At 41.3% G+C, this 16,407-nt stretch overlaps 1 pseudogene; it reads left to right on the forward strand.

Moving 5' to 3' along the window:
* The first annotated feature begins 928 nt into the window (after nt 1–928).
* LOC138487400 (olfactory receptor 2K2-like) lies at nt 929–1,851 on the forward strand (annotated as a pseudogene).
* The last annotated feature ends 14,556 nt before the right edge of the window (nt 1,852–16,407 follow it).

The following is a 16,407-nucleotide window of genomic DNA, read 5'->3' on the forward strand; positions in this document are numbered from 1 at the left end:
TGTGACTGCCTGACAACTTGTCTGAAGGGCAAGCCCGCAACAGTCAGGAAAGAAGTGTGTGACGGTTACCAGTCAAATGGTCGAAAACATTTGGTCGACAGACAATTTGGTCGACACCATTTGGTCGAATGCCAAATGGTCGAATTTTTTTTTTTTTTTTTTACCCATTTTTTGTTTTTTTTTGGGGGGGTCCCCCCCCCCAACCCCCTTTTTTTTCTTTTTTATTTTTTTTCCCCACACGAAAACCCATAAAATACATATATATAAAAAAAAAAAAAAATTCGACCATTTGGCATTCGACCAAATTCAGTCGACCAATTGTCTGTCGACCAAATCACTGTCGACCATTTGACTGGACACCGTGTGTGACACCTAAGCTATAAACACTTTGATATGTGTATCCTCTAAGAAGGTGGAGACTAAGATAGAGACAGAAGAGCTGGAGACAGTAGTCCTGGAGAGAAGTTTGACTACTTCTTGTTAGAACTAAAGCTGGGTACCATAGTAAAACGTAATCCCCCATTTATTTTGCTGTTATAAAAACCTTTAGAATTTCAGAACATGTCTTTGGGCAGTGAAATGATCCCTTTACTGTGATGTTGAATACAAGTATTAGTGTTGCGATAGCCAGAGAAAACACATGCAGCTGACCCACACACATGAACAAAAGAGGACCTTCTTTAACTGTGAACACAGAAACAATCGCTGGTAAATTATATTGTTTCAAATATCGTGGAAAAAATGCTGTGACTTTTACAATATTAACAGCTGGAAATTCATGTGTATATGCTTGTTAGTATACATCTATCATTGTTTGTATGAAAGGCGTTGTTCCCATTAGAATTTTGTTAACGATAAAAATGTATGGGATTAAACCAGTGTTTAATCTGCTGTAATGCGAATTTCTTCTTGTAGCAACATAACGTGAATGGAAAGGCGAAATTATACCATCGCAACAGAATTCATCCTGCTGGGGCTCTCCAGTAACCCACATATTCGGATCATTCTGTCTGCGTTGTTTCTTTTAATCTACTTCACAGCCATTGTTTTAAATGCCCTCATCTTCGTATCTATCGTTGTGGATCATCAACTCGGCATACCGATGTAATTTTCTTCCTCCTAAACTTATAATTCCTGGACATGTGCTATTCCTCTATATCTATTCCCAAACTGCAGTAGAATTCTTTGTCAGTTATGCAAACTATTTCATTTGTAGGTTGTGCAGCACAGATGTACCTAGGCATAGCTCTGGGAATAACAGAATGCATACTACTTGATGGTCTATGACAAATATGCAGCCAATTGTTATCCCTTGCTCTATTTGATGATCATGAAGAAACACGTCTGCACCAGGTTATCAACATAGACATGGGGGTTTGTGTTTTCAGTGGTGCATGTGTCTTTCACTTTTCAAGTACCTTTATTTGGCACAACCAGATTGACCACTTTGAATGTGAGATGCCAGCACTACTGCGATTGGCTTGCACTGATGTTTCACTCATTGAAATGAACATTTTTGTTACAGGGATGTTTTTTATTATGATGCCCTTTGCCTTGATCCTTTTGTCTTATATCAGGATCATTATTTGCATTCTGAAAATTAGGGCGGCCGGTGGGAGGTACAAAGCGTTCTCCACGTGTAGATCCCACATCATGGTTGTGGTTTAGCTCTATGGGACAGCTATGTATAATTACCTAAAACCCCAAGCAAGTAATACACAGGACACTGACAAAATAGTGTCTGTGGTGTATGCTGTCTGTACCCCAGCATTGAACCCTATGATCTACACTCTACGCAACAAGGAAGAAAACAATAGTTATCATATTTTCAAGGAAACCCTAAACTTTTGAGTGTTTTAGCGGGTACCACAGTTTCGGGTCTATTTGAACCACAACCATTTGAAATAATATCTCTGTAGGGGGGGCCGGAGGAAGGTAGTCATAAGTCTGCAGTTTTGGTACTGCAACTACTAAACTTAAGAGTAAAAACCATCAACTTTTCTTCAGAACTGGAAACACTACCACCCTCTCCCATCACCTAACTCTCTGAATAACTTACACATCAATGGTGATAGTTAAGCAATCTTGTTTTAATGCTAAGGTAAGTTAAATTAAACATTGCAATGGTCACAAATTGCTACATTTTGATAGATGTTCAATGAACTTTGTGAACTGTATTGCCATTCGTAGAGAATGCACTATGGAGCTGTTGTTTTTGTGGGCCCTCTAATCCAGTTATGGTCACAGGATGTATTTCATCCCATCCGTTGATTACTACCTCCTGTTACACCTCACTCTACCGTTTCGTGATAATACCCAAGTTATCATGAAACCTCTTTGCCACAATCTGATCAATACACTCATTGCCCACGTTATTCTGCAGACTACAATTAATCCTGACCCCAGAACCCTGATTCTACTGATTTATGACACCGGACTTAATTGTATCCAACATTGCTTATCCTGATTCCTGTCTCCTAACATTTTACTGATTCTAAGATTGATCCTGCTGACTCTCAGCTCCTCAATTCACTAACTAACTTCTTACTTCACTTACTTGATTTTGCCCTAAACAGGCATTGATTCACACACACGTTAGCAGAAGTGAGCCTCACCTGCCCGTGGCTTACACCTGGAATCGGCCATTTGATTCCCAAAGTAAGTTACTCGGGATAAAATGACGTGCATTACGTCATGAGTAAGGAGAGGGACATTTGATTCACAGCTAAGTTAGTTCACACTTCCTCCTAACTTACTCCGGAGTAAGCTAGGATTACTCAGAGTAACCACTTTGCGGAATCAAATGGCCCACTCAAGGTGTAAGACAGGGCTGAGCCAAACTTACTCCTGATAGCTTCTTTGTGAATCAGATTTCACAGAATCCTGACTCTGTTAATCTTTGATGCCAATTATTCCTGACTAAAATCTCGTTCCTACATTTATTTTAGTTATTGGGCTGAAGGGCTAACTTGCGGGTTACAGAAGGACAATGCTCGTTTTTCACTTGAAAAGTACAAAAGATCCTTTCCGGAACTACCTCCACATAAGAATCAATAGAGGGATGTGCAGTGAACCTCCATTACAGCAGTGACTGTTTGAGAGCTATGCAAACAGTGATGATCCCATGAGAGCAACATTTTGATACATTATTCAGTGGTCTAATGCAGAGCTCTCAGGTTTCATAAAACCATGCACGAGAAGGCCATCCAGCCTTTTTGTCCTGGGAATTCTGGGACTTGTAGTTTGACTAAATGTCAAATGGCACGAAAAAACTACAAGAGCCAACAAAGGTAAAACAAACAGGACTGGATGTCCTTCCCAGGAATGGCCACAGGAAACGTGACAGCTCTGCAAATGTACAGCTTAAATGCAGTAAATTAATCACCCACTCAAAAACAATGATGTTGCCTGCATCAACAATGTCAACAATAGTTTCAGTGGGACCATACATCAGTAGCCAAAACAGTGTGAACCATTATGTGGCAGTGCAAGATGGTATTGTAGGTGAGTATCTAAATGAGCCATTACGGAATATTTTACATATTGATAAATAAATACATGAATAACTCCAGAGATGTTTTTTTGAAATGTTTATTTCGAGCCCCAGTTCCCATAGGGCGTAGGTGCAGGGCAACATGTGAAACATCGAAGCAGACAACATAAAACATGTCTAGAAAGGAAGTTGTGTTGTGTCTATTAACACCCTTTCTTCAAAATGAAAATCTAAAAAGTGGGTGTTTCTGATGCTGATGTTTATGTATGAACACTTCTTGAAACTACTTAGCGAGAGGCATGGATAGCAAATGTGCCAAAGCTTAATGTTGGCACATGTGGTTAAGTTCCATGGATGAGGCGGTGTTGCAGAGAACACCAGGGACATTGAAAGTATCGTGCAGGTGTTAAATAACCAACAGGAGGTTGATTTCTCAGGGAACTCCTGAAGGAGGTGTATGGACAGGTGTACAGAAGTCACCAAGGTTGAGCTGAACTGACCTCTCTTTGGTGATGGGTATACTAGCCCAACATTAGAGACCAGAAGAAGGCTAAACATGGAAGTGTCATGTGGGATTCAGATCTCAATTTCATCAAATAACTGAATGAAAAAATGCACTTCTAGATTCACATTCTAAAGAAAGTCCTCCAGTTAATCAACATGTCCTCCCGTTAGCCAACATGTCGTACAAAATAGCGATGGTGATAGCCATGAGGCTCTCAAGACTGGACCGCTGTACCATCTTGCTTCCAAGTTTCCACAGCAACTGTGCAAAGCATATGCAACATCTCTTGAACAAAATGGCCAGAATGACCATGGCCTCAACCTTCGTGACCTTATATCACTGGCTCTAAAGACTTGGTAAAACAGTTAATCAAACTGAAGACAGCCTGGTCCAGCCATCATTTGGCGAATCTAGTCCCAAATAAACTTTCCCAGCATGCTCCAAAACACACTCATCCATTCCAGACTGTGTTGACTGGGTTCTCTTTAAAGATTGGTCTTCCCATCCCTCAAGAAACTCAAACATGAAGGAACACTAATGCAGTGCAAGGGTCAACATTGTGGTAGAATCTGAGCCCAGGACCACAGAGAAAAATAATCTCTGCTATTTTCCTTAATGCCTGCTCCTTTCTATATGTCTCATTTCTGATAAAAATGCATTTGGACTTTCTGAAATGTTGTTACTCCTAAAAAAATGTGAATCTGGTTTCTGTAGTACTTCACAATCCTCTTCCCTAAACGTAGCTGATTCACAACAAATGTACTCTTATTAACTCTGAATAAGAAGCTAACTGCAATGTAATAAGTCAGAGTTGCTAGCAGCAACGTGCCTGTAAATGGAATAAACTGTCTCCTGGAGTAAATCAGAGATACCCCATGGTATGTCACAGTTAAGGGCAGACACCTTAGATTAACCACACCACCAGCCTCTCTGCCAGAGTAGTACAACTATTCCTCCTTTGCACTCTGAGGCAACATGTAGCACTAGACATAAAGCAATCTGTCATTTCCCTGCTTATTTTTCTAAATGCTTCTAGTAATTTTATCATGTGCTTCCTAAATTTCCAACAAATGAAAAATAAGGCGATTGGTCAACTTTTGAGTTGCTTAATTTAGTTGTCCCTCATTCATATACTCGTAATTAGTAGTGTGTGTGTTTCTTTAAACTTTCTTTTCTCATTGCAGATTTTTAAAGATTTTATAAGCACTTTGTTAGTATGATGGCTAATCTCGAGAATTAGTTTAATCTCTTTAAACCACTTTGCTTTCTAAGCACTTTGTGGTGATAGTGACTTTGTGACATCATTTTAGGAAAACAGTGTTTTATACATTTCTGTTTTAATGAGTTGGCTGTTATGCAGGTTCAATTTCTACCTTGGGCTTAATCTCAAGTCTTTTGTGTTCTTATACGTTTGCACATTTCAGTGTGTCCAGGTAAACATCACATGCAAATTGGAGATAAAATATTTGTAACCAGTGCACGTCCTTTGGATCTGGTCCAGCAGACATTACTTGAAGACACGGGATGTGGATGGTCAAGAAAGAGGGGAAAGGAATGATCACCCCTTTGAGGAATCCCTATAGATTGCAGCATTTTGCAGCCGTCCATGCAAAGCAGCAAGTCACATAATTTCTTAATTGGAATTGCAAAATCAAATGTATAATTAAGCTTTTGCAAAGTTATCCCTCGAGTCATTAAATTGTGAAACGATTTGTAATGGCAGTCAGCGCCTTAATATCTCGGAGGAGTCCTTTGTATGCTATATAGTTCCCTCACTTGAGTACTTGACATAGCAGAATATTAACTGTGGCCGTTTTCAATTGAGTGGATTTCTGAAGCAAAATTGAGCTTTTCATTTAATTTTGATTTGAATCAAAATCAGGTATTTTTCCTTGAGATTACGATTGTATTTTGGATCATTATCGGCCAAGTATAGATAAACTATTTAGCTTCAGCCGCAGGTAAGAAATGTGGACATTGCTGTAAAAAAAAAAAAAAAGAAAAAAAAAAGATTAGGATTCATGTTGGTGAACTCTTTAGCAAAATCTGCTCAGATGCAGGGAAAATAACTGGGAGTGGTCAAAATGGAGGGGGGGAGCGGCTGGGAACGGTACTCCCCTACTTTTTTTTAACTTAAGTTTTACCGTTCCCCTGCTTTTATTTAAAAAATAAACCGTTCTGTAATGGCTTAGTTTTAAAATAAAAGTGTAGGAAGATTTTGAAACGTGTACTTTAGTGCACTGCACTGAATGTTCCCTTAAACAGCAGATTCATTTGTTGGGGGGGTTTCTATTGTGCGTGGTAGGGGTGCGTGATGAGGATTGTGGGGAGCTGGGGCAGGCCAACAGGGAACATAGTTCCTTTACCTTTTTTCTTACACTTCTACCACAGTCGATGACTTGACATGAAGGTGTGGAGAAATGCGCTGTGCTCGAGAACTTCACATGGATTTCAATAGTCATAGTAAGCGATGCATTGTCTGCGTGTGTTTTGTTGACATATTGAACTCCAGTGCAAGACCTGTTTGCATCTGTGCCTGTTTGTCAGTGCTCTAATACGGTATAAGTTTGTTTGTTAGGAATAGATTAGTTTTGCTGACCCTACATATCCAGTAACCTTTGTGTGATATTGCCCCCAAAACAAAACAAAAAAAAAGAAAACCTTCAGTGACATGCCTGGCCATCCCTACAAAAACGTGTATTTTTGTGAAATGCAAAATATGCTGGGATCAATTACTTTAACAGCGTCCATTCAAGTCATGCCTGGAAAGTAGTAGGGAAACTTTTGCAGAGGCTTCTTAGTCTGACAGGTTTCCATTACAGTTTAGGGGGGAGCGGATGCACATAGGGGATTTACCTCTTTAGCCAACCCCCCGGCTCCACGGCACAAATCTGCATGCAGGGGAGGATTGTCAATTTTTGGCCTGCCGAGCCAGTATAATTTTCAGGCTGATGGGACAGTGCAGTGTCACAAGCCCACAATGCAGTGGCCCCAACTTCCAGAACAAGTAAACTCAATACCAACCTCCCCCTCCCACACATTCTCAAGTAAGTTTACTACACATTAGTGACACTACTTTTCTTTTATGCAATATACATTTCAGTTATGTGTGTCGTTCTTAGAGAGACAGACCCCAGGAAACTCTGCCAGATACTAAAAATAGCCCCCCTCCGTCAGCCCCTTTACGTGTTGTTGTGACTAATGTTCCAATCGTATGCTTGCCTAGTGATGACAGTACTGTGTCCTTAATAAATACGGTTACCCACTGTGTGACAAACGTATCGTGTAACTTTATGTAGGGGGAGATGGTAACCCTGAGTAGTTTGTGGGAAAAAATGTTTCATGAACGACTATACAGCATGTGACATCAAATAGATTTGATTGTTTACAGGGTCTAGAAGATATTGATTGAGATCAGTTCCAACTGTAGGTAGTTGGTCCATCTCAAAACCCCTTCATTATTTTGGTGGAAACAGACGATTTAAGTGAGTCCTAGTTGGCAGTTGGGGGGAAGTAGCCAGATGTTTCTCTGAAGATGAATGTAGACAGTCTTCAGGCAGCCCTAGCAGGCTGCTAGAGTGCTACAATCCTGGTTTGGAACATCACAGGATTAAAGAGAAAGATTCAAAACTCAGCTTGTTGGGACTTTGGTAATGATTACCAGTTGATTATGTTGCAGGAAACATGGGCTATTGAACTTAGCCATCTTTTTGGACTGTGGCTGTTGCATATGGCTGTGATAAAGCTCATTGTTAAGGGTGGACCTTCTGAGTGGGGCTGGCTATGTTTCGATAAATGTAGGTCCGAATTCCCAACTTTCTGCACAGTTGAGCGAAAATATTGTTTCTTTGATAGTTACAACCCTGGGAGCTATTCATCTGGGATTGGTACATTGTTATCATAATACAAGGGGCAAGGGGAGGGTCACTCTACTAAAATTATTATGAAACCATGACGATCAGGGACGTGTTATTCCTGTGATGGTCGGGGACGTGGGGGGCTATTACACAACTGATTAGGTACAGGTGAGGATCTTCTTTATGATCATGAGAAAGAAATGGCCTTCATGTTGCTAAAAGCATGTTTGGTGGATCCCAGACCTTCTAGCAGTGCTTTGGTGTTATGGGCAGTCCTGATGGAGACAGGGTTCAGAGCAGTGAATGGTAGGTTTCATTTAAAGACTGCCCGTAACGTTATGTTTCAAAACGGCAGATCTTGCAGTATTACAAACTTATACTGATTCCCATGAAGTGGTAGGACCGCATTGGGAGATTTGAGATTTCTGGGAGGTGCAACTGTGACCATTCTCTGCTCTTACTGAGCTAGTCGCTGGGTGTAAAGAAGGTGTCTTCCAGAAATGTCATCTATACCCAACTTTTGGTAAAGGGCACACATGGCCGGAAGCTTTAATGGAGAGTGGATAAAGAACCCGAGCTATTGTAAAAGATGGTAGCCATAAACAAGGGACCTCTGTTGTCTTTCCTCGATTCTGCATCATTTCCAAAATTGATCATTGACTCTTTTACCTGATTTGTAGAAAACTGTAGGTCAATTTATTAGACAACAAAGCCTGTCAAAAATAGTAGCCGGGCGGGCAGTATGATCATGGCTCTCTGTTAGTTGTAAAGCAAAAAAGAGTTCACTTCTTGCAGCGCTCAATGCTTCGCCTCCTAACGTCATGGAAATTAGTTTGGATTTGGCTTTGTGGAAGTTCCCAAAGTGCATGTGTTGGTAAAGGACTGGATCAAGCATTTTAGCATTCTGTACAGTCCCATCTGCAGTCCTGTCGGGGCTGGGGCTGAGAGTCTGTCTGTGGGTGAGGAGACTTTGCCTCCTCTTTGGTTATTGAATTAGCTTCTCTTTGGGGAGACCAACAACTATCAAAGCCCTGGGTTTTGATGGGCTGCCAAATGACTTATTTTGTGGTAACATTGACCTGTGGGCTTCTTTCCTTACACAAAGATGATTTCTAAAAAGGGTAACACTCTCTTACATCTTCTTATCACTCAGTCACATTTCTAGACGGTCCATCCAAGTCTTTTTGTTCATACAACGGTCCATTGTCGCCAACAGGTAACCCACTCACACTCAAACCAGACTAACTCTCTCTATAAATTTGTTAAAGGTATGTAGAAGTTAATTTCAATGTTCAATAACACAGTTGTTCATAAACCAACATTTCATGTATTTCATATGTGCCAACATGTTCTGTTTCCGGTCATTGAATTCATATCACAGATCCAAAGAAACGTATTACTGCACTGAACCTTTACATGAAGTACTCGTTATTTATATACAGTCAAATAAAACACAGTATTTACAATAGCCAACGTGTTTTGGATAAATGATATCCGTCTTCAGAGCTTTGAGTTGGCCTTCTTCCTTTATCTCTTTCCACAATGTTCATTAATTCACCCACAATAAGTAATAATTGATGAATTATAGTATTGCCCCTCTATCACTGCGATAGCATCGGATTTCACCATAACATTAAAAAGTAATGAAGGCTGACCTCGATTGGTTCTAAGAGTACTCAAGGACAATTCAACCTACAAACAAGATATAAAACAAAGTTGGCTACAAGTTTCCATGAAAACGGTCAGTAACTACTCTTGTTTTGACATGTGAGTTCAAAAAGAGGTATTGCACTCACACAGCCACGTCCAATGAAGAGCCTGTCAGGTGATCTTGTGCATTCAGAATTCCTTAAAGGGAACTTCTACCTCTCTATGAAATAAAAAGATGGAATTTTTAAAACTTGATAGATATTATCGCCGGACGCACATCATAAAGTGAACGCTAGTCCGCTCACACTGCTGCCAAGCACGTGAACTCAGCGACACTCACGTTGCCCACCATTTACGCGAGCATGGTCAAGTCGCATTCCCTTACTTATTAGATAAGCAAACTTTGGAAACACTTACTACCTCTGGGTTCCTTCAGATATTCAGACCGTCGGGCAGAAAACCAGGATACAGGTCGGGTGCCCCACCTCAATTTAAATAACTTCAGCTGTCATGGCAACGTTCTACCTGCTTGCACTGTGTGCGTAACCAGGACAGTTGTCGATCTTGCTTTGAGCGTCCTTGCAAGGACTATAATTCACCAAGTGAATTGCCAAAGAATGCGTTCACATCTTGAAAATTATATCATGACTCAATTATGTCACCCATAATTCTGATGTACACGTTTTAGGTCTAATAACATTTTGTTAACGGGCGGAATGTCCTTTTTAAGAAAAGATCAAAAATCAACAAGTTATAATTGGTACAATACATATTCTAGCATAAAGCGTTCTGTCAACAGGCAGCCTGCCCCAAAAACACAAATCTCAAAAGGTGGTCTGTCAATCAACCTTTGAAGCATTATTATATACCTCTCAGGTAAATCCTGCGCACAGTCTAGACAAAGCACATCAATTCCCAATCACAATTCATCCCCATAGGGGTAAGAGAATCTAACTGTTCTATCCAGGTTATCTCCCTTTGTAATAGTTTCTTATGAAGGTCACACCCCTGTCACTCAGTAACACATGTCAGAGTATAACACATTTCGGTTTTGCTATTTTGTATTTGGCTTCCAAAAAGTGTGTAGGCACCATTGATTTCAAACTTTTCATTCTAATGTTAGACTATTGTTCTGTCCATCTCACTTTACACACATGGGCATCTCAGGGCATACACAACATTCTTAGAATCACAAGTACACAATTGTTTCAGTTCAATGGCTTTCCCTGAGTGTGGGTGTTTTATCCTGTTGCCCTTTATGATTTTGCAGCAGTGTTGGCAATTGCTGTAGGGTTGTGTTCCTTTATGCTGTCCCCTGGATCTTTTTTGTTGTGCCATGTCCACTCTTACAAAGGTGTTACATAGGGCTTGACTATGTCTACAGGCAAATGTAGGGGGTACCAGAAAAGGTCTTTGTAACACGGTCATTACGTATCATGGCCCCATTGTGTCTGATAATCCTCTTGATTTTGACACTCTGTGTGGAGTTAGACATGACATACACCAATGGTGGACTTGCTTTTGGTGCTTTTTGTGCCAGTAATGTTTCCTTTGGTATCTTTTTCACTTTTGCTGATATCTCTTTGATCAACTCCTTATCATATTTTCGATCAAGGAATTTGTGATGCATTTCAGATGCCTGATTCTGTTACTCTTCCATGTTTGAAATATTCCTCCTGTACATCAGGAATTGACTCAGGGGGACGCTGTCAATTGCATGCTTGGGATGGAAAATGGTTGCTAGTAACAGGGTCTTCCTGTCAGTAGGCTGTGTGAAGATCCTGGTGTTCAGAGCATTTCACTCATAGTATATCTCGACATCCAAAGATGTATCTTTGTGTCACTGCACTGAGTTGTGAACTTTATCCGAAAATGCATCTTGTTCATTATTCCGATAAACATATCCAGTTCATCTGCTGGTTCCATCCAGATTCCAAAAACATCATCTATATATCTTACAAAAATAGAGAGATGCACAATCCATCTTGTCGAGTTCAGAACATGTTCAGTTTCCATGTAAAGCATATAAGAATGTGCCTGAATGGGCACCACCACTGCTTCCATGCTCGTTCCTGATAGTTGAAGGCAGACCCTCTTATCAAACTTGAAGAAATTGTTCATCAGTACAAGTTTTAAGAGCGTGAGAGCAAAGACCATGCCTCCAATGCATGTGTCTGATTTGAGTAAGAACCATTCCACGGCCCCCAGGCCTGCTTCATTTGTGTACAGGGAGAACACATTGTGAACAATGTGTCTTGTCCCTTCACAAACTGAATAACATCAAGTTTGGATAGAAAATGTGCCATCTCCTTTATGTAGGTAGGGCTAACCTGTTTGAGTGGTTGTATGACTTTGTCAAGATATTTCGCCAATGCTTCCAATAGACTGCCCACGGCTGAAATAACAGGGCATCCTGATGGATTCGCCAGACTCTTTTTGATCTTTGGTAAGATATAATACACTGGCATAGTCGGATGTGTAGTTTCCAGAAATGTTCTTGTGTGTGCAGAAATTACTTTCTTGATATGTCTCCCCATCATGTGTTGCCTTGCTTCTTTTCTCAGATAGTCAGCTTTGTCCATCAGAACAAGTGACCAACCTTTGTCAGCTGGTTTAAAGATCAATTCCTGGTTGTCAAGTAATCCTTTTAGTACCTGTCTCACTCTTTGGAAAAGTTCCCATATTTCTTTGGATGATATGCGACCTACTTGAAGCCTTCCAGTGCACTTTTTTTGCAAAGGCTGTCAAAATGGCAATCTGTACTTGTGAGGATACAGGTGCAACATTTCTAAATATCTCGAACCTTCTTCACTGTTGCTCTGGTTTTCAAGCGAGTCACAAAACACCTTGGGCCTCATTCCGAGTATGGCGGTAAGGGATAGCGGCCACCGCTAACGAGAGCGGTGGCGGTAATCCCTTACCGCCATACTCCGAGTTCCCTTAGCGCCATGGTGCTTTTAACACCTGCTTTTAGCAGGCGTTAAATACCATGGCGCTAAGGGACCTTGATGTTAATTACGCCACCGTAATTTACGGTGGCGTAATTGACGCCTTCCCCACTCCCATTATGCCCTATGGGGCAAGAATGGGAATGGGGAAGGGTAAATGGGGATTGGGGAATTACCGCCCCGCCAACCTTGGAATGGGGCGGTAATTCCGCCAACCACCAAGGCGCTGCCGGTCCGGGTACGGCGTCAACCAAGGCGTTAATAGCGCCATTGGTTAGCGCCATACTCGGAATGAGGCCCCTTGAGTTTTAATTTCCACACTAACCGGAAGAAAGCTATTTTCTCTTTTAAAAGTGTACTGCTGTGCTGTGGCGCACGTGAAACCCCTTTCTCTAACACACTTAGTTCAAATTGACTTCCAGGCAGGGGCATTGCTAAAAGGGGGCTGAGGGGGCTATAGCCCCGGATCTTTTGGTTGTAGCCCCGGATAGAATCTCAGGAGCTACAGCCAAAAGACTAGCTAGCCCCCAGTCCCAACAGTTCCGACATCAGCTTAGCCCGGGTCTTTTCCAGACCTAGCAACTCCCCTGCTTCCAGGTCCTTCTATGTCCTTTTTGATGCTGTCTTCTTTCTCTGCAGGTTTATTTCTTTTTCCCTCTTCTAGTTGGTCTTTTTCTAAATCATTTGAAATCTCACATAATAATGAAGCAGATGACTGCAACATCATATGTAGTGCCCCAAACTGTATATTTTTCTCCATCCAAGCCGTTTGCTGGGACTCTACTTAATAGATTGGAGGACTGGGTGAGGTAGCATGATCTCCTGAGAGGCACACAGCTGGCATGTAGGTCTGGTATAGACACTGTGCAGTTGTGCCTAAATGTGTACTGATTCTGGCAATATATGTTCTTATTCTGGGATATCCTGTCTATCTGGCTTTTATGGACCTGTGTCCCGCCCTTTACCACATGAACAGGAGGTTCCTTTAGCATTCTCAAACCTGATCCAGATGTTGGAGGTCTTTCACACAGACTCAGTAGTCCAGATCCATTATGGTAAGAGTGAAGTGAGTGATGCTACAGAGGTAGGGATGGGAGAGTTTTTGTTTAATAACCCTCCTTTTTAATTTATATAAAAACTCCCTTACATTCACTTTGGTAGCTATTGCTAATGATGTCCCCAATTGTGCGGGCAGTTGAATGCCCGTTCTTACTTATGCTGATGATGTAGTACTGCTTGCCAGGAACCCTAAATCCCTGCAGACACTTGTTGACACTTATGGGTCCAACATGCAGTATTGTGGTCTGACGGCAAACACAGCAAAATGTTTTGCAATTTGGTTTTCTAAGGCCTCACATAGTCATTTACAGGTACCAATCTCTTTGACTAGTCAGAGGCTAAGGGCTTGCAAGCAGTGTATTTACCTTCGGCTCAACTTAAACCAATATTTCTATTGGTTAATCAATATTGAAAACCAGAGACTCAAAATGAACCAAGTAATTGGGGGTCTGTTCGGATTTGCCAAGACAATGAAGAGGCATTTTGTTGAACAGATGTTGGAAATCTATAAGGGTAAGGCGGTTGGCGTGGGGGCTTATGGGAGTGAGCTATGGGATTGTGGCAAAGTTAGAGGTTTGACAGAGTGAGTAGAACATTTTTCTTGCCTGACTCCTTGGTGTCCCTGCCTCTGTATCCTTGTACCTCCTTCACATAGAAACAGGTCTTGCCGTTCTTACAGATTTGCTGTGTCTGAGGACGATCCTATTTTGGCGTATTGTGTGGATCAGTGAAGAAAGTAGAATAACTAGACTACTCATAAGGAATATATTTTAAATGTGGGAAACCACCTCAAAATATGCTCGCTGTTTTTTGTTAAATGGCCACTCACATTGTTGGGTTTGGATTGCTATTTGGAAAACCCTGAAAGCATTGCCAGTATATTCATTAAGCATCTTTAAAAAAAATCTGAACTGATCAGTACATCTTCAGGGAGGAGGAAAATCTGAGCAAAACCTCTGCTAGGTTGTTGGTTTGTTTGTTTGTTTATTTATATTGTGCATCTGACCCGAATGTATCAGAGTGCGGAGGTTACAAGAAAACTCGCATCTTAGTTACACATTGCATAAGAACAGATCAAGCTTATAGAAAAATACAGTTATTAAAAGTAAAGAAGTGCGGTTACATAAAGTCACGAAGGCAGGTGGCACATAGGAAGAACGCAATACAAACAGCTTATTCAAAATTTTTAGGTGAGCAAGGCGGTTTTAAGCCGGATTTTGTCGTTCGTGGAAAGTCAATAGTTTTGTTTTCTAAACTCAGAGATATGATCTCTCCTTGCAATACCCAAGGCAGCTCTGAGGGCATTATTTTGGAGTATTTGAATTCTTCTGATAATGTGCTTATTAAAACCAATGTAGAGAGAGTCGCAGTAGTCCAATTTGGACAGGATAAGGGTTCTAGCAAGGATAATGCATCTATCTTTGGATAAGAATGCTTTGCCAGCTCTGATAAATTTACATGTATATGCAGTGTCGAACTTCATGGAGTTTACTTGTTTAGTGAATGACAGAGCGGAAATGAGGTAAGGTTTTTACCTCTTTGGCAACTTTAATAGGATTACCGTCAATCGTAAAGGAGGTGTATTTGTGGCCTAATTTATTCAGGTTGGAGGTAGTGCCCAGGATGATGAGTTCAGTTTGGTCATCATTCAGACATAGACCGTATACTGCCGTCCTTGCCTGGATGATGAGGTAAACCCTGTTCACCAAGGCCAAATCCTTGCCGTAATCCCCGGAAAGTGGTAGGAGAATCTGGGTATCATCTGCATAGTTTGAGTAGGTGATACCAAGATGGTCCAGATCATCGAAAAGGGGCTTGGTGAATATATTATACAGGGTGGGTGAGACACATGAACCCTGGGGCACTCCACACGTGATGGGGGTAGGGTCTGCAGCTGCAGAAGGAGAGAAATCGCCCCCTTTGCCTTGCTGGGGGTTGAGCAGAGTATCTTGTCATAGTCTCGAACCAATATCAGCATACCCTCTTGAGCAGGTCCTGCCTGAATGCTTTCCATTTAAAAGCCATAACCTGTAAATGGTTTTGTGTTTCCAACCCAGGCGACGGGCGCTCTTTATGTGGCAAGAAGGAAACATTGCTTCACTTTGCGCTGTTTTGCCTGTTTAATAAGGATGCTCTGAGACATTGATCAAATGTGTTTAAGAAAAGCAGGCTACAACAATGGAGACTTACCTTTTAATTCTTGTTGTCTCTCCCTGACTCTGGGGTTGCTTATGCCAGCTTGTTACAATCTGCATCATATCAAAGATCCAAACATTTTGAGATGTCTGATTAGAAATAATTTTATGTGTATTATACAGTTTGTCAATTTAACATTGTAAATATTTTAACTATTGATTTGTTTTAACCACTTATTGGTAGAGTGGCAAACTGATTAACTGAGTTTATGTTTTTTGGTTTTCACATGGGCCTCATCACGACCTCGGCGGTAACCCTTAAATCCGATGATAGCGCTATTAACGCCAGATTTAAGGGTCCGCCGAATCAGGGCCTCGGCGGATTTCAACCCAGCTCTGAGCTGGTGTGAAATCCGCAGAGAATTCGCTGGTGTGAAATCCGCCGGCGGTATGAGCATGAAATTTCCCCATTGAGCCCAATGGGGAATGGGGCATTCCCGAATGGGCTCAATGGGGAATGGGGACTTCCAAGTCCGCCCAACTCGTGATCTTGCGCTATTAGCGCCAGGGGCTATGGCGGTGATGAGGCTTTTTGCCTATGTATTATGATGTGTTTTTCTTTAATACAGTGTTGTTTTATGGATTTCTGCATGCTAAAATAAACAGGTTTGATCATGATTACCAAACATAGTAACAGTAAAATGATTTCACCAGAATAAGATAACGGGAAAGCTGGGATTTGGATATGGGTTTCCTCCTT

Source organism: Ambystoma mexicanum, chromosome 9, assembly GCF_040938575.1.
Source record: "Ambystoma mexicanum isolate Mex_15411 chromosome 9, UKY_AmexF1_1, whole genome shotgun sequence".
NCBI lineage: Eukaryota > Metazoa > Chordata > Amphibia > Caudata > Ambystomatidae > Ambystoma > Ambystoma mexicanum.